Below are 24,743 nucleotides of genomic sequence, written 5' to 3' on the forward strand. Positions count from 1 at the left end.
GTATTTTAATGTAACAACCACACTAAACTGAACAGAGGACTGTAGACAGTTTTTGTCATGGGAAAGAAGACCACACTGGAAAATAATAGAGAGCTATGTGAGAAAATACAACTACATGACCCCAGTTTTAGTTCTCCTTACATTTCTACACGTGTTAAAATTCTTAATAATTCATGTGCAGAGCAATTTAAATGCCTGTTTCTTTTTCTGAAGATACATTTTTCAACTGAAATAAAATTATACCTCTTCTCTCTCCTTTCTCCCTCTAGTCCCTCCCAGTTACCTCCCTCTAAGACCTTTCGTATCCTACCCACATTCTCAAGTTGGTAACCTTTTCTTTTCTTTGATTACCATTGCACAAATATACATGTGTGTGCACATACACACACATACACAAGCATACACATATATTTAATTGTTAACAAAAATTCCTTTAAATTCACAAGAGTTTCAAATGCATCCTTATACTCTCAGTATACTCTGTGGAAAGATACAAATATTTGCACTTACTGTAAGTGGCCTGATAAAAATACTTGCTAGATACCAGAAGTCTAATCCAGAGTGAAATATAAATAATTCATCACAGTTAATTATTCTATTTCTATGGTTTAATGTTCAGATAATGAAATGAAAAAGAGCATTTTCATAACTTTTATTATGCATGTATCTTTCTTAATTTTAAGAATTTATTTGATAGCATTTCATTAGAATTATTACAAATATTTATCAACATTAAATTAAATTTCTAGATCAACAGTATTTTAAAACATAATGTACTTTTAATTACTAATATCCACTTGTACTCTCAAATGCATCATGGTCTGGATAGCAAATGATGCCTCCTCCTGCACTCATCTCATGTTTTTCATTCCTTTGCTTCTCGGCATCAACAGTGTTCTAACTGTGAATTTCCTTTGTTCTTTGTTTATCTGACAATCCCTATTCATGCATTTAGGTGTAAGTTAAACCCTAGCAATGCACAGTTAATTAATTTCTAAATTAACTCTGTTTCTGCAATTCCTCTGTATTTCTGTATGACTATTATTCTCTGAAACAATCATATGTTTAACTTCACAATGAGCTAGCTGCCCTGTTGCAGATCTGTGAAAGCAATAAATTGTGATATGCTTTCCCAACATCTTTCTCCTTTCGTTACATAGTCACTGTATAGCAAATGTTATTCCTATATAGTCAACAGGATAAGAGTATTTAATTCGTTATAAGCTACAAAATATACAGTGTAATGTCAAATTTATTTTAATTAACAAAGGAAATAATATTGGATTATCCAATTCACACTGTATTTAAATTCTAAAAATTTATGCTATAACATATCCACTAAAGTGGTTTCAAAAAGCATCACTCTATTTTGAGGGTGATAGCACATCTTTCTTCAATTGGCACACATACAAAGACACAGATGATATGAACTCTGTGATACAAAAAAATGTGAAATCCTCATATAAAAGTAAGTGAATAATGCCTTGATATCTCACGAATGACCTTTGAAAAGCAATGAGCAAATACAAAGCATGGGCATTTATATTTATGTAATGCCCATTTTGGTAGACTGTGAATTACTAAGCATCCGGCTTTGCATAAATCTAAAAGTTCAGTGAAAAATAATTTTAGCAAGGCATTCTAATTCTATTCCTCTCTCAGCAAGTGTAAGATAGTGTCAAGGATGAACTAAGGACATTCCTCACTTCAATAAGAATCGAGGAATTAGGTAATTCAATGCTATTTCCTTCATTAACTGAGGAAATTATATTTATTTAATTATTTATTCATTCATTTGTTTATTTATTGCAGTGATGAGGAAGGAATCCAAGTCCTTACACATGCTAGGCAAGCACTTTGCTTTTAAGCTTTATCTCAATATTTTATTTTGAATTTTTACTCTTGTCTCTATGATTAATTTTAGATGGTTTGTGGCCAATCCCTTTCCATTGATAAAACTCTGACTACAATTTCCTTTTGATATAGATGTCTGACCTTATTAAAACTGTCCTAGGACTTTTATTTCGTAATTACAATAGCATTTATTTGTTAAGAATAGCTCTTTATGCCGGGAAGTGGTGGTACACGCCTTCAATCCCAGCACTGGGGAGACAGAGTCAGGATGATTTCTGAGTTTGAGGTCAGCCTGGTCTACAGAGCTAGAGCCAGGACAGGCACTAAAACTACACAGAGATACTGTGTCTCAGAAAAAAAAATAGCTCTTTATGTTGAGGGATGATACGATGAATGGATATGAGGCCCAGGACTAAATTTTATACGTGGATGTCATTATTAAATTGACATAGCTGATAAAGAGAAAAGAGAAACAAACAAACAGCAGAATTCAGTGTCCTCTTCATTCCAGCCTGAAGACTGAAATCTCTGTGGATGTTAGGCATCACATATTTTTAACTTGAATTTTTAATCAACAAGAGAAATTATCTCAATTGATTAGAAATTATAATTTATTCCCAGGTTATTTATCAGCCCCCAACCCTCTCTGGTAATGACTCCAAAACCCAGACTTTGGATTATGTAAGACTGACATTGGAGAAGCCATAGCACCCCAAGCTCAGAGAATTGTGAGGGCAATTTAAAGTGTATTAAGAAGAGTGAGCCACCTATAAATTATTTGTCAAGGATTACAATAATTTACATGGAAGAGAGTCATGTGTCTAATGAGCAAAGTGTTCCTCTTGGGCAACATCAGCACCTGCAATGAGAACCATGATAGCACACAAACAGAAGTAAAATAAGATCTGTGCACTCTCATATCCTCTCCCCATTCCTTCCCATCCTCAATGGAGCCCATAGAGTACAAGTGAAAAGGTTAAAGTTAGGACGTGGAAGTGGTATAAAGAATGTATTCAAATTAATCATTTTTAATATAAGATCAAAATCTATGTATTCAGGGAAAAATCAGATTTGTATGAGGTTTGTTCATTTTAAACTAAGTGGTTTTTTATTCTGCCATACTCTGTGTGAATATAAGTAACTCCATTTCCCATTTAGATAATAAATTCACATTCACCTGCTTCCCCTTGAACTCAATGTCTGCCATCAACAACATCTTCTGGGGCTTCATAAGTGGCTCTCACTTCCGAAGATGAAAACTCTCTTCCGGGCTCCTGTTGTTTTCATTTGCTTTTGAGGTGAGCCCTATTTCAGAAAGGCGGTCCAGACTTTGCTTGAGTATACTCTTCCAAGAGTTTTTCAATTCTTGAGTCTAGATGGGAAGATAAACATTATCACAGTTTTGATCCTTAAGGAGAATTCACCAAAAATTGGTCAAAAATAACCATTACAAGAACATTTAAAATAGGGCTTTAAAATTTCTGGGACATGGGTGCTCTTAAGGACTGTGCTTTCAGCCAAGGCAGAGGTTTTTCTTTTTCTTTTCTTCTTTCTTTCTTTCTTTCTTTCTTTCTTTCTTTCTTTCTTTCTTTCTTTCTTTCTTTCTTTCTTTCTTTCTTTCTCTCTCTCTCTCTCTCTCTCTCTCTCTCTCTCTCTCTCTCTCTCTCTCTCTCTTTCTTTTTTTCTTTTGTATTTATCAAAGTCTTTCTCAACTTCTGTCTCCAGGCTAGAACCAAAGATTATCACCCCCCCCCCAAAAAAAACCAAGTCATTAAAGGATTCCTAATGATATTTTGCTATACTCTTCTATACTCTGCCATACTCATAGATTGGTTCCTAGCCCAATTGTCATCAGAGAAGTTGCAACCCGCATGTGATGGGAGCAGATGCAGAGACCCTCAGTCAAGCATTAGCCTGAGCTATCCTGTGGAAGAGTAGGAGGAAGTTTTGTAGGAGCCAGAAGGGTCAAAGATGCCACAAGAACATGACCCACAGAATCGACTAAGCAGAGCTCATAGGAGAGCACAGAGATTGAAGCAACAATCACGGACCCTATTTGGGTCCTAGGTTTTCTGCATAGACTTTATTCTTGTATAACTAGGTGTTCTTGTGGGACTCTTCAGTGAAAGTAGGTCTGTCTCTGACTCTTTTTTCCCAGGTTTTGGGACCCCTTTTTTCCTACTTGGTTGTCTCATCCAGCCTAAATATGAGGGGAATGTACCTAATCTTAGCACAACTTGTTATGCCATGTTTGGTTAATATCCTTGGGAGGCTAGCCCTTTTCAGAAAGGAAATAGAGGAGGAGTGGATCTCAGGGAGATGGAAGGTAGAGGAAGGGACTGGGACAAGAGGAGGGGAGGGAAACTTTGGTTGGAATATATGAGAGAAGAATAAAAAAAGAAAAAATGAGTCAGAGATATACTTATTCACACTGTTAAAAGTCTCACAAGAACACCAAGCTAAGAGCCATAATGCATATGCAAATGACCTGGAACAAACCATAATTCATATTCAACAGGCAACAGGCTTTTTGCTATAGCCTCTGTGAGCTCATGTGAGACCTGCTTAGTTGATTTGGTGGGCCATGTTCTCCTGGTGTCCTCCATCCCCTAATTCCTACAATCTTTCCTCCTCCTCATTCATAGGGTTCCCTGATCTCTGATAGAGGGACCTAGGGACCTGATAGAGACCTATAATTTAGACTCTCTCTGTGTGCAATGCCTGGCTGTGGGTCTCTGTACCTGCTCTCATCTGCTGCCTGAGGAAGCCTGTCTGATGGTGAGTAGACAAGGCATTAATATATGAGCATAGCCTAATATCATTAAGAATTACTTATTTATTTGTTTGTTTGTTAGTTAGTTAGTCAAGCATGTTGGATTCTACCTAGATCTCTGAATTATCCAGTCTCTGGGTCCTGGTCATCCATACAGTGTGGGGTGGGCCTCAAGTTAAATCAAACATTGGTTGGCCACTCCCACATGTTCTGGGCTGCCATTGCCCCAGACACCAGGAATTAATGGAATGGCAAATTGAAGGTCTACTCAGTGTGTAACCATTGGAAAAACTTCCATGTAATCTATGATTTTAAACAAATAATTTCAATTAACTTCTCCAGAATTCATTTCTTATGATCTTCAAAATTAATCTTCTGTGTGTTTTCAACTATTTAATACAACTAGGACATGCATTTTGTATGTGTATTTTATGGAGGTGTTTTAAAAAGAAGAGAGATAAAATTTGTTATGTATTTGGTGCACTTGAAAATCTGTTCAAAGCAATATCAAATCTTGGCATTTCACAAAGTTTGCTGCAAACCCATGAGGGCACAACAAAAAGAAGTTCACTATTTTTAGATCTTAGAAATCACCCTTAAAAGTGACTTCATTTAATGAAATACAACATTATTTTCAACTCCCTTTGGTTCTATGACACTTAGTTTATTTTTGATTGAAGTTGCTATAGAAATGCTGTTCAAGCTCGACAGTAAGGTTGTGTTTTTCTTCTGTGTAGAACTAGAGCATGAAGCACACAGGGGGAGCATCCATTGTTCACAATCCTACTATTGCCTTTTGAAGTTGGCTCTCTGGAAGTCACTGAAGGTAGCTGAATTGATTTCATCTATTGGACCTCACCTGGGAACAGTGGGTTATACTCCATGAACCTCTTTATCTTCAAAGAACACCCCATAATGAGAATAATGAAAATAAAAGGACCTACTTTTATTCCCAACAAGAACTCTTGTGCTCACATTATATATTTACCCCTCACAAGGCCTCTATGAATTAGGAGATTTTAGTATCCCCATTGGTCAGAAATTGAACTCATGATTGGAAAGCTCCTCTAGATTTTGATCCAAGGCCTGAGGAGAAGGGAAGACTGTATTTCTAAAACTCAGTCTTGCCACCTACTCAGGTTCACTGCACTTCACACATAGCAAGGCAGCTGTGACACAGACGCTTTGTGAACTTCTGTCTTACCATATCTGAGGAAGGGATGGAGACGTCATCTGAAATGTGCAGTGCTAGCACCTCGGTTGACAGGGGAATCTTTCTTCAAGTCTATGTCAAAGCAAGCTCCTTATCTATATGCTATTGATCACTCCTAAAATATCCTGCTCATCTACTGTCAAATGCACACATAAAACACCAAAGCAAATAAAAGAATAAGACCATGGACATTGTAGAGTTGTTTTATACTTGTAGAAGACATAAAATGTTTGGAGGAACTCTCTCTCTCTCTCTCTCTCTCTCTCTCTCTCTCTCTCTCTCTCTCTCTCAGTATGGGTGTGAGTGTGTGTGTCTGTCTTTCTGTCTGTGTCTCTTTCTCTCTGTCTCTACATGTGTATGTATGTGTGTGTCTGTGTGTCTGTCTGTCTCTGTCTCTCTCCTTTTCCCTCTCTAGATAATCATCAAGCCAGGTTAGAGAAAACTACATATAAAATATGATGTATTAGGTATTAACTGTGGCTAGAACATACTGAACAAGTTCAGTCTTTTTGAAATTTCTTTGTCTTTTTTGTTGTTGTTGTTGTTGTTGTTGTTTCCATAAAGACCTTTAAAATCAGCTGCATTTGGAACAAAGCCTGAAAGCCAATTCGGATGGAAAATATACACAATGTTCTTGTGATTTTTAATTTATTTTCTAAGCCAATAGCCAAACATGTCACATAAAAAGTCATTAGAAGATACCCAGAGGCAAATTTCTTACATTACTGTTGAAATATTCAGTGATTGCTACGAAAATCAAACACTTACACATTTTAAAGGATTACATTAATGACTCCAAGGTAACACTCTATTAAACCTTTATTTCTCCCTTTAGAATACTTAGGAACCTGTAGATTAGTCACATTCATGTCTGGAAAATGCCTAGCTATGCAGGGATCCAATCCCCTCAATTTAGTCCATTAATAGGATTTAAATTGTAATTCCTTTGGATATTTTTGCATTCAATCGTTTGTCTTGTTCTGTGTCTCTATAAACATTGGTTTTATATAACATACAGCAATTTTCACAAAAGTGAAAATTCACTCTATCACTTACAACCTTAGCTATGTCTACTTACCATATGTTTTATAGAGCATTTTCTTCTCAGATTTTATTTTATGGGGTTCTACTAACTATCATTACCTACTGCGTAGATTTTTTTTAACTAACTTTTCTAGCATTAATTCCTGCCTTCACCTAAAATGTAACATGAAACAATAATAATTATGATGAAAAATAACAATAATACATCTAATTTATGTTTAACTTACTTATTCTCTATTTCTCCAACATATATGCAAACATGCAAATGAGCACACATTTCTTAACACATATTTCTTTTCTGAGACTAGAAGATGATAGGGGCAAGGAACCAAATGTATTTTAATTATAATTCCTTGATTCATTCAAAAAATCACATGTTTTTTTTTTTGTTTTTGTTTTTGTTTTTTGTTTTGTTTTTCGAGACAGGGTTTCTCTGAGTAGCTTCGCGCCTTTCCTGGATCTCACTCTGTAGACCAGGCTGGCCTCGAACTCACAAAGATCCACCTGGCTCTGCCTCCCGTGTTTTTTTTTAATTAAGCAGAATTCTGTCATCAATATGGCTACATTAAAAAATGCTGTATGTAGGGCATTTTTCCTTAGTGCATCAACTTCATTCCTGGCATAGTCAATAATAGTATGCAATGTCACATTACATTAGTTTCGGATATGGAAGTGAAAATAATTTTTAAATATTCAATGCTCAGGTTTTTTCTGCTTAGTTGTATTTTTGGTCTTCCTTATAGGTAATATTGATTGTTCAAAATGTTCCTGAAAACAAGTGGAATTAAATCCAAAGTACAACAGAAATTTAATTTTATTGATTTCTTTCAATCTCTTGCTGTTAATGTAATAAAATGAGTTTGAGTGAGTTTGTATGTTAAATGGTGGTTGTATCTCAATGCTTAGTACTAGAATATCAAGATTTATAGCCACTTTCAAAAATTCATATGTTGAAATCCTAATCTCCAAGTGATAACATTAGAAGGTAAGGATGCTGAGAGGAAACCAAGTCATGAAGGCACAAATTCATCATGGCAATTAGTACTTCTAAAAAGTAATTTCATTGTATTGGCTGTCCTCCTTTATCATGTGAATACACAAGGAGAAGTCATTGTTTATGAACTAAGAATAGAGTCTTAATCATTCTCCAAATGTCACAGTGCCTTGAACTTGGACTCCTAGCATCTAGCTATTGTCCAATAGCTTCTGAGGTTGAAAACCTACCAGTTTATCATTGCCTATAAGACTCTCAAAAGAATAAAGTAATAAAGAATTTTTGTTCTAAACACTAATTAGATTTCAATTAATTCATCTAAACACATATGGTATTTGGATTTTGTTGACATAAAAGAGTTGAATGTTTTTATTTAAAAGATATTACAGATGTTATAATTTTGTTATTTTGCCATCCTTTCCTTCCTTTGTATACTTTTTTCCTTTGGAATTCTACCTGGCGCTCATTCTAAGTCATGTAAATTGAAAAGAGCTGACTTTTGAACTATCTCAAAATATTCTGTTTCACAGTAATAACAAATTTATTTATGTGTCTGGCATTGAAATAGTTTTCTGTTATGAATGTGTGACAAACAAAGTTCAAATTTAAACTCTGGCTCTCTGGATTTTTAAACAGATGACCACAGAGCTACCCTACATGGTTACCCATTCTCTGTTACCTTCAGTTTCTAGGATGTTGGGAATGATAGTTTAGAGGTTGGGCCTACTTGTCTATTCAGGCTTATGTCCCACCATTTCTCTGACACAGATGGTCCCATTTGTGAGCCCAAAGAAGTTTTTTGGTCCTGGTCAAGTCTCCAGTCATACATGTTCTGTACACATAGAACCCATTCAAAGCTGGATAAATTTGAAACATCCACTGGAAACTAGGCTTAACTGGTTAGCATTGAAGTAACAGGAGTAGGAGAGGTTCCTCACTGGCTGTTTATTTGTCTGTTGGGTTCTGAGTTTCATATAACATCCACTTTGGTGCAAAATCATTTCCAGTTTTGTAGTTTCCTTAAATAAATTGAGGGAGACCTTGAAAAAAAATAATTCAGCCCATTGATATGAAGCGTAGTGTTTTTGTACATATTTGGTCACATAATGAACCTGAACTTCAGGAAAAAGTGGACACATGGGCAACAATGACAAAAAGTCACAGAGAAAGGAAGCCAGAACTCCAATCAGTTTGCATTCAAAGTCTGCCTGTTAGTGGACTTAACTGAATGAGTCAATAAGCTAATGAGTTCCCGCAAATGCTCTCAGTTTGATGACTCCTGTGTATATGCCAAAATATTTAAATGGACATAATTTTCTGTTCTCTGGGTTTTCAAATTACACAAGCAAAGTTTTAATTGTTTAAACAAACATAGCCTGGCTTCTGTCACTTAGAAGCAAAACAAAACAACAACAACAACAAAAGAAAAAATGAAGTACAGAAGGCACTTACTTTGGACTTTGGAGGTAATTCTAAATCTTCTAAGGAGATCATTTGTGGGCAAATTTAAATATCTTATACATAGACAAGTAAGTAAAAGAGATGATAGGTAGACAGATGAATGGATAAGTAGATGATAGATAGACAGACAGACAGATATAGAGAAATAACCAGGTAAACAGATGATAGCTACAGATAGATGACAGACAGGCAAATAGAAATTTATAGATTATAGATAGATGATATGTTTTTAAGCACAAAAACATAATAACTATATTCTCTTTCCCTGTTCTAAGATAAAGGGATTATTTTCATGTAACATAAGAAGTCATTCTTTAAGTGAACTAGGATATCTTCAAAGATTTTCAAATATGTTATTTAAAGCACTGTAATTTTTTTCATTTTAATTTGAACAAGATTTTAACTTGAACTTCTGAGAATGCATTTAATTAATTTACATTAAAAATATCATAAAACATGCTTGTATTAACCTGCAGAGATTAAAGTAATTCTTTTACATGAGGAGATATTTCTGTCAAATACATAAGGTGCCTCTGCTCTCCAAAACAAAACAAAATAAAATACTTGAAGCTGAACTTCCAACTTTCCTGAGAATATTGATACCTTCCCAGACAGTCTTTAACACAACAACCAGAATTTCTAGAACATAAAGCAGATCAAGAATTGCCTTATGGAATTTGCTCAAATGCTTGTCATCACTTAAATAGTATGCTCATAAGGATGACATGAAGGAACATTTTGAGTTGGGTCCAGCCACTCAGACACAGCCACTATTCAACATTACGATGCAAAAATCTTCAAAGACATACAACTTCACATATGTGGCTTCTCTCTCAGGCACCCATCTCCATGCCCATACAGATATTGTTTCTCTTGTATTCCCACATCAGCATCAATGAAATGCACTACACACCCCTCTAGCCTTGTTCCAGGAATGAACATTTTTATATTATTCTTTGTCTGCAAGCATCACAATTATATACACGTCAGTTCTGTCTAATGAATAAGACTGAAACAAATTACAGGTGTTGACAAAATATAAAAGGCTTTTATTCAAAACTAGGGGTTAGAATATTCCACACAGAAGTCACAGTATCGAAAGCATCACTCCTTTTCCTACTAGAGCCATGGTTCTCACGGAGAAAAGTGGTCAATATGATAGCCATAAAGGTAGTGAGCCTAGTTATGGGTACAGGAAATTTGAATATTTCATAATGGAAAAATATATTTGCTCCTTTTTTCTGGACTGCATTGTCATTTACTTACATGACTGTGTAAATCAATATGCCTCTTTCTCTAGGAGTGCCCCGGCCAGCGGGGTCTCAACGGGGGTGATCCACCTGCAGGAGAGAATGAAAGGGACGGGAGACATGAAGGAAGATAGCAAGACAGGGTTCTGATCAAGCTGCAAATTTTATTCTCCTCAGCAAGGCTTATATAGCATGGGAGGGGGAGGGGGCTGGAAGGAGGGAAGAGGTACAGGATGTGCAGTTGAGGGGGAATGTGCAGTTGAGGGGGGACGTGCAGGTGAAGGAGGACGTGCAGGTCATGAAGCTGCAGGATGTTGTGCTAGGTGATAAGGTCACTGCTCAGGGCCCGTTGTTCTGTTGCTATGCTACCTGACCTCGGAATGTTCTTTATCTTTGAGGGCATCTGGTTTAGGGACTGTGGCTTGTTCTCTGGCCTAGCTAGTACTTTTCCATGGTTCATGTTTGGTCCCTGACATAGGAGATATGAATGCTATCTTCTAATATGTACAAATATTCTTAATAAGAGTAATAGTAATAAAGAGATAATAGGTGACAACATTTAGACAATAATATTATTATCTTAAAAAGTGAAAAACATATATTGAGATTTGTCACACAGATTTTAAGCACCTAGACATATTATTTTGTGAAAAATAATTAAACCAAAATGAGTCAAATGAAATTTAACTGCTTATGAAAACCTATTGAAATAGTGTTCTGAAGAACTGTGTGCCATTATTTTTTTCCTACTAGGCATTTATTTCTCTTCTCTTTATCTGATATTTTGACAGTTAATTTTTTCATTGAAATACAAAATCTCCATGACAGGATTTAGGAATTGTAAGCATTCACTTCATACATTACAGGACAAGCGCTGAAAGTACTTAGGAATAGTTACAATTAGAAATTCAGAGCACTTGCATTTGAACAAATGTTTAAGTATGCATAGGTGAAGATGACTGATGCAAAATGAATTATTTTTCCTTTATTACTCAGTAGTGCAAAATAGTCTGAAAGTGAACTCTGTATCTATTTGGAAAATTAGATTGTTACATATCATTATTTCTCAATTTAACTGCAATCAAATCTGACAATATTTTTCTTTTTCAGAACTGATCTCAATATAAGTAGAATCCTTTACAACAGTGGTTGTCAACATTTCTAATACTGTGAATCTTTAAAACAGTCCCTCATGTTGTGGTGACCACCAATGAAAAAAATGTTTTTATTGCTACTTCATAACTGTAACTTTGCTACTGTTATGAACCATAATGTAAATATCTAATATTCAGGATACCTGTGCAGGTCATGATTCACAGGTTGAGAACTGCTCCTCTGCAAGGTGAAAGCTAAAATGTTATAAAGCAGTTGAAATTCAGTTACTACAGTATCTTCTAGTGACAGCACAAAACATAAGACCAAAAAAATTAGGAAAAAAAACAAAGCTGACAAGATGTGACCTCTGCCACAACAGTGACAGAGCTATTATTTGGGGTAATAAACCAATTTCTGATCAGGAGGACTGCTCCACAGGACAGATTTCATATCTAGCACTATAAACTTGTTCAAAAGCCAATGACTTGAGAGAGCATAGGAACCAGGGGAGAACCTACTTTCATTGTTTAGCTAATATGATTATACTGTCAAAATGCATTCTAGATATTTATCTTAACTGTTATCCATTGATATGTTCTGCTCTCAGTTCTTCAGATGGAGAAGCTATGTATGATATGCTAATTTACATATGTGATATATCTGTTGCACACATGAAGTCACAATAGCTGCTATTACCCTCACAATACCTGAGAAATATCAAGATGTTCAAAATTCCAGAAAAAAATGGGGAAGGGGTCCTCAAGACCTCTACTCTATTGAAGGACCTATTGACAATTGATGTCTTCTAAGAGATGTAGCATCACTCTCCTTTGGGGATATGGCATCTGATAGGTTGTTCATACCTCAAGGGATGGGTACATGTCCATGTGCATTTGAGCAGCATTAATTTGTTTCAGGGGGTTATAAACAAGTTAATGAATAAATAAATAAAATGTTTGACACAAAACAGAAAAAAGATGAGGTGAAGGTGACTAGAGGGATTTAAAGGGAGATGGTGGTAGATTGATTTGACAATATACAGTGTATAAAGGTATGAGATATTCAAATAATAAAATGCTTTAAAAATCTGAAAAAAAGGATTTTACATACCTTTTAGACATATTAGGGTGTCATTGTAACTACTTAAAAGTTATGTGTAATTTGGTAGAATATGACAATGGCCTTAAAATCTTTTGAAATTATATCAAGTACAAGTTATCACATCCAATTGAAACATTTTTAGACCAGTTAAAAACAAAAGCAACTTCAGCATCACTAATTAGCTAGGTTTCCAGTACCAGGCATGGAACAGGGGAGGAAAGACTGAAAGAGACAGAGGATCAGAGGGCTTATTGTGAGATTATGTCTCCTAGAAGCATCAGAAGCTACACTCATAGAGTCTTTTCATCATGACTAGCCAAATGTAAGATGAACAGGGATGAAAGCAACTAACATGCAAAACGTGATGGGAAAAAGCCCATGAGGGCTTAACCCTATGGGAAGAACTACTGACAACTGAGAAAAGCTGATTCTCCCCAGGGAAAAGCACACAAATTGATGTTCAGTGTGAAATGGCCAGCCCTGAGAACATACATACAAGTAATATTATACAGACTGGACAGATAATATTTAGGAATGTATATGCTATACATGCATGTATGCAATACCAATTAGTAAATAAAGAGAGTATGAATTTGAAGTAGACCAGGGAGCAGTATATATAACTTGTAAGATAGAAATGTTGTAATCTAACTATAATCTCAAAAATAAAAAAAAACAACTTAATGGAAATCAAAGTGGACTTTAACAGGCCAATCGCAAGAGGAGAGAGCAGCAAACACACACTTAAATGTTTAGGAAATATCTTACTATCTCATTTTTTATTCTGGAAATGGGTCTCATTGTTCATGTTAGGTACTTGAGACAAAAGAATTCAGGATCTCCAAATAAGAATTGATACTATAAAGGTTAACAATATATTTCTCACAGTAGTATTAAAGTTAAACGAGGATATCTTTTGAGTTAATGTAGCCAATGTGAAGATGATCAGAGGCTCTAATTCTCATGTAAATATCTGTAGTCAAGGAAAGTTTTTAAAGTGCAGTATTGTGTTGAATAATTTATAATCAAGAAGTGAAATATAATATATTTGTATTATATTACAACTAACAATGCACTGCTAGTTGGCACATTTTTATTTTTTCTTGGAACTTATAGTTCTGAGTTTAATGTTTCTATGTGTATAATTCCCTTGCCAGAACAAAAGTTTTCTGAATACAGATATACCCTCCTTTAGCACAGTGGGACACTTAAAGAAGAGTATAAATATAAGGTACTAAGTAAAGCTGATAACACTAGAAAACTTGGCTCTCCACATCCTAACTTCAGTGACGGGAAGAATCTACAGGTAATGTAGCAGCCAACTCATTTAAGCTGTATGCAACATGTGAGTGAAAGTTTATTGACTAGTTCACTTAAGTTATCAGGTATACTACTTACTGTAGAGGACAAAAAGACCTTGTGCACACAGATAGGCACTGGAGAAGCCCAGAAACTTAAATACACAGCTTATCTCTTTGACAGAATGAGGTGCATAGCTGCTCTTCATGAAATGCTGATAATGATGTAGTTTTACAACTTGGAGATTCTTTGTTTTCTGATGAGACAGTCCCTGCCTGTATCTTTCAGAATTTATGCTTTAATTATCTCAGACCCTCTCCCCTTAAAACCTTGAGTATTACTTCTAGGCCATAAAACCAATTCTTATGAGAGTTGTCACTTGGGCTGTACAATCGCCCAAGTTACTTCATGTTATCTTAGGGCCGGTGCAATCCTGACTCCCCTAGGCATTATGTTCAACTTAGTCATGCTCCCTGATCCTTATCTTGAGCACTATTTCTAAGTCAACAAGAAATCATTTTAATGATGAAGCCATATGTACTTTGCAAAGAGCTTCAATGTAAACATGTCTTAAATTGTGCACTTGGGACTGAGTTAGACATTATCTAAATGCTTTTTTATTTCAAAATTTTGCTGTCCTTAAATATGGCTAAAGTAAAATGATCTGAGCAGACTCTACAAGTCATGATCCAACACCTATTACAATAAAATAGGGCTGACCTGAGTTTCATTCTTATCTTACCTTGATCATTTCTTTGCTGACTGTAAAGCCTGTAGGGGAACCATCACAACTTACTATTGTTTCATCCTGACCTCTAAAAAGAAGAGACTGAACTTTTGCCATACCTTACAACCAAGTTAAATATATCTTGAGATCATTTAAACCACATACTCAGTATGCTATCCTACCATATACTCAGCCTGTTTAAGTTTGGCTTGCTTTTAAGAAAGCCATGCAACCAACCTTAGTAGTGTGACTTGTACTTCCCACTTAATCAGCTTTTACATTATATGTTAAAAGTACCATTTTGTTCTTAATTACATACTCTTCTATTTCCTTCACCTAGAATATCGTGTGTGTGTGTGTGTGTGTGTGTGTGTGTGTGTGTGTGTGTGTGTGTGTTTGTGTGTGTGTGTAGGTAAACATCTTCTGAAATATTGGAAAGCCAGCATAAACAAAACAAATATTCCATAAATGCTGACAATAATGTGTGGATATAGGTGGATAACATCTAATTGCGGTTTTGAGTGCTAGTCTGGATCAGCTAGGTCGGTAAAGTAAGTTCTTCCCTTGTAAAAGTTTCTTAAAGGTTTCTGTAAAAAGCATCCTTCTTGCCTTTCCCATGTCCTGTTTTATATGTCATTCAATGTCATTCATTGAACATAGAGTAAAGCCCTTTGGTAGGGACAGACAGGACTCAGGGACATTAATATCAGACATACATGAAGGAAAAGCAACACAGACATGGTACAGATGCAGATCATGGATGGACACAGTGAGGGAAGCGGATAAATCAAACTTGGGCTTTCATTTGGTTAAAATACTCCAAGAGGAAGTCTCTTATTCATTCCTTAATATGATAGACATATAGCCAATGACCAAGAAATGAGTTTCTATGATTTATATGCTTTCAGAATTAATTGTACACATTTCCCTCCCTAGTCCATGTCATCCATATCATGTTAGTGTTTTAAAATTGACCATGATGAGAGATTTACAACATGGAAATAAATGCAAGCTACAAGTTGTCCTCCTCTATTTTCTTTTGAGAGCAAGACTTTAAACATTTGTGAGTGAAGCATGGGTTATCGGCCACAGAATCTCGTCCCCCAAATTACCATCTGATGGCTAAGATTACATGAGGTCATTGACAATTAAAGTGCTATTAATAATATTGTCAGTGTTCTTCATGTCTAAAACTATTTTTTTTACATTTTAGGTTTAATTATAAGTTATACGTACTCAAGTCAGCTCTAAACTCAAATTTCACTTGATGAGAAAATGTTCAGAATAATTTATTAAGTCCTCATTTTAAAATATTTCTAAATTGCAAGAAAAGGGAAGCCTTCAGGGTATGCTTATAAAGATAAGGCAGTTTGGTTTTAGAATTCCAAGGAGACACACAGCAGTATCATCAATATTGCTTATCTCACTCTAATTAGATTCCTCTTATGCACTTTCTCATAGGACTTTGTATTTCATTCTTCTTTGAATTTCTCTGCATCTTCCACATTTCCCCCTCAACCAGATTCACTCATTAAATCTCACTTAGAAGTCTCTATTTTTTTTCACTCTCTGTCCTTGTGATTCCATTAAAGCACTCTATTTTGACTTCTTTGCTCCAATTCTTTATTAGTCTATTCTGATAAATGGTTAGAAACAGTGGTTATTTTTGCCACCTGTAATAATAATCTAAAATACTTAAAATTACCTACTTTTCAATGCAAGGTCTTGAGCCCAGGCTGACCTCTAACAGCCTACATAGTCAAGGATGAGACTGAACTTTTGATTTTCCTGTCACTACCTCCTAAATGCTGAATTTAGAGGTACATGTCACCATGCCAATTTAAACAGAACTGTCATCAAACTCAGGGCTTTGTGTTTAGTCAAACTCTCTACCAACTCTACTATCTCCTCAGCGACTTAAATGACTATTTGTTTAGTGTCACAAAACATTTTATGTCAATAAATATGATTATTTTAGGGTTCATTAGCACACTCACTGGTTTGTTTGAGCCACCAATTACTTATAAGGTATGTCCATGTGATCTAATTAGTTTCTGTCCACGAGACACAAACAAAAGTCACCTGAGATGAGCGAATCTCAACTAAGAAATGACCTTCATCGTATTAGCCTGCAACCATGTCTGTAGGACATTTTCTTAATTAAAAAATAATTTAGGATTGCCCACCCACTGTGGTCCTAGATGTATGTATAAGAAAGGCAGCTGATTTCTGTTTGAGTCAAGCATCCAAGTGCCTTTCTCAGGTTCTTGTCTTGTCTTCCTTCAAAGGTGAACAAATATAATTGAAGAGAAATAAACATTTTCCTCCTCAATTGATTTAGGCCATGGTGTTTATCACTCCATCAGAAAACAAAAAGTGGAATTGGCGAATAAGATATTACTTTGATGGACTGGATCATGTGGATTTTGTAGAAATTTATAGAAGGATTTAAAGCTTTGGGCTGAAAGGCAGTTGAGTGCTCAGAACCTATTGACCTGTTATAGATGCTTGGGATACATGGATGTTGAGAGAGGTGCAAATTTGAGGGCTTTCTTTCAAAGTTTAAAAGAGAAGTCATGATAATTTATTTAAGAAACAGTGGTTTTCACTCATCTGGTACTGCCGAATAAGCTGTGATTAACAAGAAACCATCATCACTGACCACTGACATGAAGCTTTACTGAGGTTATCATTGCTGCTTTCTGGGAATGAAAAGTCAACTGCAATTAACAAGAGAAAAGAATTATTGAAGAAAACATTAGAAAGTATTTACTTGCCAGATGGCAGTGGTACATACCATTAATCTCAGCACTTGGGAGGCAGAGCCAGGTGGCTCTCCATGAATTCGAGGCCATCCTGGTCCACAGAGGGAGATCCAGCACAGGCACCAGAACTACACAGGGAAAATAAAAGAAAGGAAGGAAGGAAGGAAGGAAGGAAGGAAGGAAGGAAGGAAGGAAGAAAGAAAGAAAGAAAGAAAGAAAGAAAGAAAGAAAGAAAGAAAGAAAGAAAGAAAGAAAGAAAGAAAGAAAGAAAAGAAAAGAAAATATTTCCTCAGGATGAACACACAAGAACTATGGTCAGGGAGAGAGGGTGAAAAAGGCTGAATCTCAAACTGGTACCTGAACTTGTTAATGTGTAAGAGTTTCTAAAATGGTACTGGTTTTGAAGGAATAAAGTAGGTATGGAAGGCAGTCAAGGCTTGTCAATATATGACAATGTTGAACTCCCAAAATAGAGGCCCAAATGATACTGTTGAAGGTACAGCCTTAGTTGTAGTGGAGGCACGAGGATTGAAGTCAACATGAAGGATACTTAGCCTGAGCATCATGAAGCTGAACCAGAGTCCCTGCAGAGAGAATCCAGCAGAAGATGGTTTTGGTAAACATGCAGCCTTAGTAGCAGTGGATATCTAAGAGAGAAGCTGAGCCTTGACACTAGGAGTGTCCAGGAGATGATCACAACATGTTGTAGGTGCTCAGACCAATGGGTAAACACCAAGGACAGTGACAGCTGTAGTGGACTTTGTCCTGAGCCTATGGAAAAGGTTGTGTGTACTGTGGCTAGCAGAGCCACAGAGGTGAGCCTACCCAAGTTTTTTGGAGTCTAGAATCCTAAGTGAGGTCCTGGCATCAGATATTTGGATGTTTAGAATCTTGGAGTTTTATTTTATTTTATTTTTTTAATTTGGTCTGATTGCAACTGTGCCCTGGCTCTTTCCTCTTGGAAGACATAACCTGGAAATTGTTTTTATTTTACACAAACTCAGTTAAGAGATTTTGGATCTTATAAAAAAAAAAACTTTGAGTTTTTTCAAAAAACTGGGGGACATTTAAAGTTACACCATGTTTTATCCCAACCATATGTAAGGAACTACAGTAAATTAAAGAATGGTGAGAGTGGGAGAAATGTCTTCCCCATTGATGAGACTCCAGTTGGTTACCCAATACCAAAAAGAGGCCACTGATTCAAGATGGAACAAGGAAGGGTAATAAAAAGAGGAAAGGGAAGAGGAAAGGAATGATATTTGAAGTTTAAAACCAAAAAAAATTTGAAATGTGTACTTTTTTTATATTATGATATTATTTTACATTATGATCTCGAGGATAAATAAAGAAAATTTATGGATTGATAACAAAGTGCTTGTATGTTAAGTTGAGAAAGGGTTAACAGTGCTCTTAAGAGATGTAACATTTCTCAGGAATTAAGAAGAGGAAAAAAATTTAAAAACTACTGTTTCTTCCCAAGTTAAAATTCAATAGGACTGTATATAAAAATTGCCCAGGTAGAGGTAGAGAAATGTTTATATATGCATTAGCTACTTTTCTATTGCTGTAGTAAAATACTGTAACACAGGACACTTAGAGAAGGAAGGGTTTATTCCAGTTTTTTGGTTCCAGAAGGATAAGCATCCATCGCCACCACATTGGGGAAGTGTGGCACATCTTTTGTTCAAAGCAGGAGACTGAGACAGAATCTATGTGGCCTTGGCTGTCTTGTAACTTACTGTGTAACCCAGGCTGCCCTCAAATTCACAGAGCTCTAACTATCTCTAACTACCGAATACTAGGATTAAAAATGTACACCACTGTAGCCAGCTGGAGCTCATGTCTTTAACTGCAAGTAAAAAGCAGAGAACCAACTGGGAATGAAGTGAAGCTTTTAAACCTATAGCTTGTTCCAAGTGATGTACTTCCCACAGCAAAGTTACACTTGCTAAGCCTTACCAAACACTGCAACTGTTTACAGACCAAGTATTAAAATGCCTGAGCCTATTGAGAGCAGTCTAATTCACACCACTACAATATGCAAATGTTTCAAAGTAAGATAATGGCTAGGGAGTATATTTAGGTAATTATTACTGGAATGAAGGCAATAGACATTTCTTATAGATTGTTTAAATATGCAGAAATATGCAATCAATGTTTATACTAGGTGGAAGTCAAAATGAAGGCAAAGAGTTTGGATATCAAATTCTTTGCTCCATTTTCTTCTCGTATGCTTACAATTTTCATTGAAAATAAACTTTTTTCATACAATATATACTGATTATCAATTTCTCTTCCTCAACTTCTCATCCCAAAAAACTTAAGCTATTGCCAAGGCTATTGGTTATCCACCCAAAACTGATGGTAAGGTCCTATTATTAAATAAAATACATAGCTCATTGAGCATGGAGATGTTGTGCGGGTGCCTATGTTCTTCATCCTTACTGTTCATGATACTGCAAAGTATACTCCATACTGCCAGAGAAGACATGTAAGCAGCAACCCAGCAACAAGCCCTTTCATCTACAATGGTGACCAGTCTGTAGGGTATGCTGGTTTAATATGGCACATGGGTTGTAGGAGTAACCAACTACTCTCTGGTTGGATTAAGGTCTACTTCATGAGATCAAACTTATCCCTTATACTCCTTGGGTAGCCAAGAACAAGAGACTAAATAGGCCATGGGCCTAGCAGCAATTCAAATACTATTTTTCTGCTAAGGGAGCATAGCAATAAAATGACTTCTAATGATATTCTTCTATACCCATAGAACAGTGTCTCCCACAGCCATCATCAAAGAAGCTTCCTCCTGCAGTAGACGGAACTAACACAGAAACCAGTAACTAGAAAATGTACAGAGAGTGAAAGACTTCTTGAAGCACTCACGTCTAAGTCAGACATTTTCATCAAACTGCTTCCCTCAGGACTCAGGGAGGGGAGGCAGAAAGACTGAAAGAGCCAGGGGTGTAGATAGTACCAAGCAAAGAGTCTAACAGAGACAACAGGACTGGTGCACATGTGATCTCACAGAGGCCGTGCCGCTGTGCACAGGGCCTGCACGGGTTCAAGCTAGCCAGACAGAATCTCAGCATTGAGAAAGTGAAGGAGATGCGTGCTCCCATTTCTAACCAAGAAGTACACTTGAAACTTTATACCTGGTCCTTAAACTAACAATTCATTTCCACAAGTTGCTCACGACTTTTGTTTCTTTTTCGTCGACTTTGTTCTGACCTTTATGTGATAATCTGCTAAAATTATTTGCTGCTTTCTAATCTTGCATGTTTATTAATGAAAACAATGAGTAATTGTTTATCAAGCACTAAGATAGAACTGAGTGTGTTAGCCAGAGGAATATGGACCAAAGGAAGCAAAAATGAGGATTTTCTTAAAGAGAAATCAGTCTGCAGGAATGGGTAACTGAAAGAAGTGGTTTGTGCCTAGGAAGGTAGTCTGGGAACAGAACCAGACTGTAGAGATGGTGGTTTGCACTACAAATGGTGTGGAAACACACATTCATGATATGGGCATGATTGACATAGCACTCTAAAGAGTTTCATATAGAGCAGAACTAAGGAACAAAGTGGGCAGATAGTTTCATCACAGTAAGAGGTATAATATAAAAATTTAATCTCAACTTAACTTCTGTATCAGACCTAGACATATGCCAATATGACAAAAGTTTCTGAGCCTTATAATTTTAGAATTTATTGTTTTCAAGTTCCATAGATGTAAGGTGGACATGACAATCACTTACTCATCGATTACATTGAACAACCCTGGTCTACATGACTCAGATGACTTGTGAGAGGATGTAAGTATTTGAACCTTTCATATTTTCTTTGAAGATATTTTCCAGAAGTCAATTCCAGTTCTCATGATGTTTTCCTTAGAATTAAAGAAAAATGTTGAGTTAGGTACATATAAGGTGCTGAATAGGCAGAATGTTGCTTTAAAGTATCTTATGTCCTTCAGTTCAGACCTGATTCTCACACTTGCAAACACAAGCAGGTAGGAAGAATGAACCTCATCCAATTCATTTGTATTCTTCATATTTACAGAACATTTTGCTTGGAAATATTTTTACAGATAAAACAAAAATGAATTTGAGGACAATTAAATAAGATGCTTCTCTGAGCAAAGTTTTACCTTCACTAGGGTTCTATTATGTATGTCCAAGTGACCTCATTTATTATTATAAAAATCTATACTAGCAACTCAATAGGCAGCAACCACCATGAACCACTAAGTTATAGCTATTACTCATGCCTACAGTTAGCCTTGGGGATGTTGACCAAAAAGAACTTATGGACTATTATCACACATGCACCCATGCATAAACACACACACACACACACACACACACACACACACACACACACACACACACACTCAGATATCTGCAGAAATAGCAGTAAAGAAATAAACTGGCTAGTAAAATTAAACTGCTGAGTTCTATGAGGTAAATTCATTTCTCACCATTTGGTAGTTTGAAATATCCTTGGATTTAAAAATCTATGTAAATATTTTCTAAGTTTTGGTATGGTACCCTTGGTGATTTATTTTAATTATCGGGAAGTTACAAAGAGATTTACAAATATTTACATTAGCTAAATGAAATTTCACCCCCAAGACAATTACATCCTCTTTGACATTCTAATACACATGGTAATTTGAATGTTAAGAAACCATTTAGAACATTTAACAAAATTTATATATGAAAAGAATATATTTTAAGGATGTTTAAGTTCCTCAAGTGACAGTTTATTAAGTTTTTAATTTATTATTTTATTGCTTTCTTTTCAAAAGACAATTTTGGGCACAAGCCACACAAGCAAAGTCTATTTCATAGTCACCTGAGGACTTGGACTACAATGCTACCAATCTTAATTGCATTAATTCTAGTAGGTATCATTTGACAGCCCAGAACACTGTATACTTAGAAGCAAACACTTATTTTCCACCTGGCTATGAGAAAAAATGGCATGCTTCTTTTTCTGAGGTACATATTCTTCAAAGACTGCAAATGTGCATAGACTCAAAAATCTCCTAAGGATGACCAAGGGTTATATCTACCCATTATGTGTAAAGACTCTGTGGTATATTGATAGAATTCAGATATTTGATTTTATGGATTACTTTATTTTGATTTTGCTCTTCTGTCTTAAGGAAACCATGTTATTAGTGAAAGTTTTGATGCAGAGGATGAAACCAATCTTATGCACTCATCTAGGAATACACAGTGATGAAAAATTTGTGTTTTTAAAGTGTCTTGTGTGTGGCTTTATGTACCATCCATAAAAAAAGTGAAAGGAGTGATAATTAGAGACTACTTGTCATTATCACTACCCAACATCCTGCCCCTCAATAAGTTAAAGGTAGAAGGGATATTGTTATTTTTAAGGAACTTGCCTAGACTCTTGTCACTTGTTTTCCCTTTGTCCAGTGACAATGTTCTTTAACTTTTTGTACAGGCACTATATTTTATTACTAATACTTTACATAAAATAAATATGCTCACCCCTGTCTATTGGTGTAATTATTAAGGCCACTCCACATAGTTAAAAGGGAGGTTTATTTAGTGGCATAACTTACACGTGAAGGGATAGATGGGTTGCAGGGTCTGGGAAAGGTATGTCACAGTCTGGTGGTGTTTTCTGGAGAACTCTGCTCGGTCTACCTCCAGCATGCAGGGTCTAGGCACCAAGAGAGCTGGCGCATCTGGATCTCACGTCTTCAGGGTTCTCTCTTGGCCCTGCCTTGTACGCGTGACAGTTACCGAAGCCTCAATGGGGGTTGGAACTTCCAGATTAAGGTTGGGATGGCTACCCACTATACCTATCGACTATTAGACAACATCTTACTGCTTCTAAAATATACCAAATTAATGAAATAATTATAATAACAATACATGTAACAATAGATATATGAGAGTTACTGGTGATTATAAACTTGATAGAATTGAGAAACATGAATAAGACAAGTCTCTGCACAACTGTGAAGGATTATCTATATTAGGGTAGACTCTAAGAATGTCTCTGAGGGATTATCTTGAGTATGTTAATTGAGGTAGAAAGACTAACTATCTTTGAGTGGTTCCATTTCGTGAGCTAGAGGTCTGTACTGAAGAAAGGGGGAAGGAAGAAAGGAAAGGGTGAGGGGTAGATAGATAGATAGGTAGGTAGGTAGGTAGGTAGATAGATGATAGATAGATAGATGGATGATAGATAGATAGATGATAGATAGATAGATGATAGATAGATAGATACACAGATAGATAGATAATAGATAGATAGATAGATGATAGATAGATAGATAGATAGATAGATAGATAGATAGATAGATGATAGATAGATAGATAGAAGATAGATAGATAGATAGATAGATAGATAGATAGATAGATAGATAGATAGATAGATAGATAGATACACAGATAGATAGATAGATAGATGATAGATAGATAGATGATGGATGTAGATGTTCTGCATTTACTACTCTCTGATTCCTGACTGAATACACAGTGTGACCAGCTACCAAGCTTCCTGCCACTATGACTTTTTTTTTTACCATCAGGGACTGTACCCTTGAGCTATGAACCAAAATAAGACCTTCTTTTACTCCTTAAGTTTCTTTGTCAAGTACTTTGATATAGCAATAAGGAAGGCAAAACAACATGGAAACAATGAAGCAAAGAGGATAGACTGTTCTTGTTAAGCTTCAAAACTGCTTTTGTTAGAAAGAAAAACATCCTTCTATGTAAAAAAGATCTTGAATAAATGTGTTAATTATATTGCAATTTTAAACGCACCTCAGCTGGGTGTGGACTGTGCACCTGTGATGACAGCACTTGGGAGACAGGAGGTAGCAAAGATCAGGAATTCCAGGCTGTCTTCAGCTGTGTAGCAAGTTCAAGGCCTGCTTAGGCTACAGAAGACTCTTTGGAAGGAGGATTTTGAATATTTTATAGCAACAAGATCTAAAAAAGAATGAAATATCTTTTATTTTTAAGTGCTCTCTACAGTATTATCTCCATTTTTAGAGGGTTCACATCCTGATTTTTCTTAAGTAATGACTAGATAATCTTGGAGATAGTGTTCTGGAAAGTGACTTTTTAGACACTATCTCTGGATTTCCATTGCTAAAGAAATCTATGCTACAGAAAAACAA

This window comes from Peromyscus maniculatus, chromosome 20, assembly GCF_049852395.1.
Source record: "Peromyscus maniculatus bairdii isolate BWxNUB_F1_BW_parent chromosome 20, HU_Pman_BW_mat_3.1, whole genome shotgun sequence".
Taxonomy (NCBI): domain Eukaryota; kingdom Metazoa; phylum Chordata; class Mammalia; order Rodentia; family Cricetidae; genus Peromyscus; species Peromyscus maniculatus.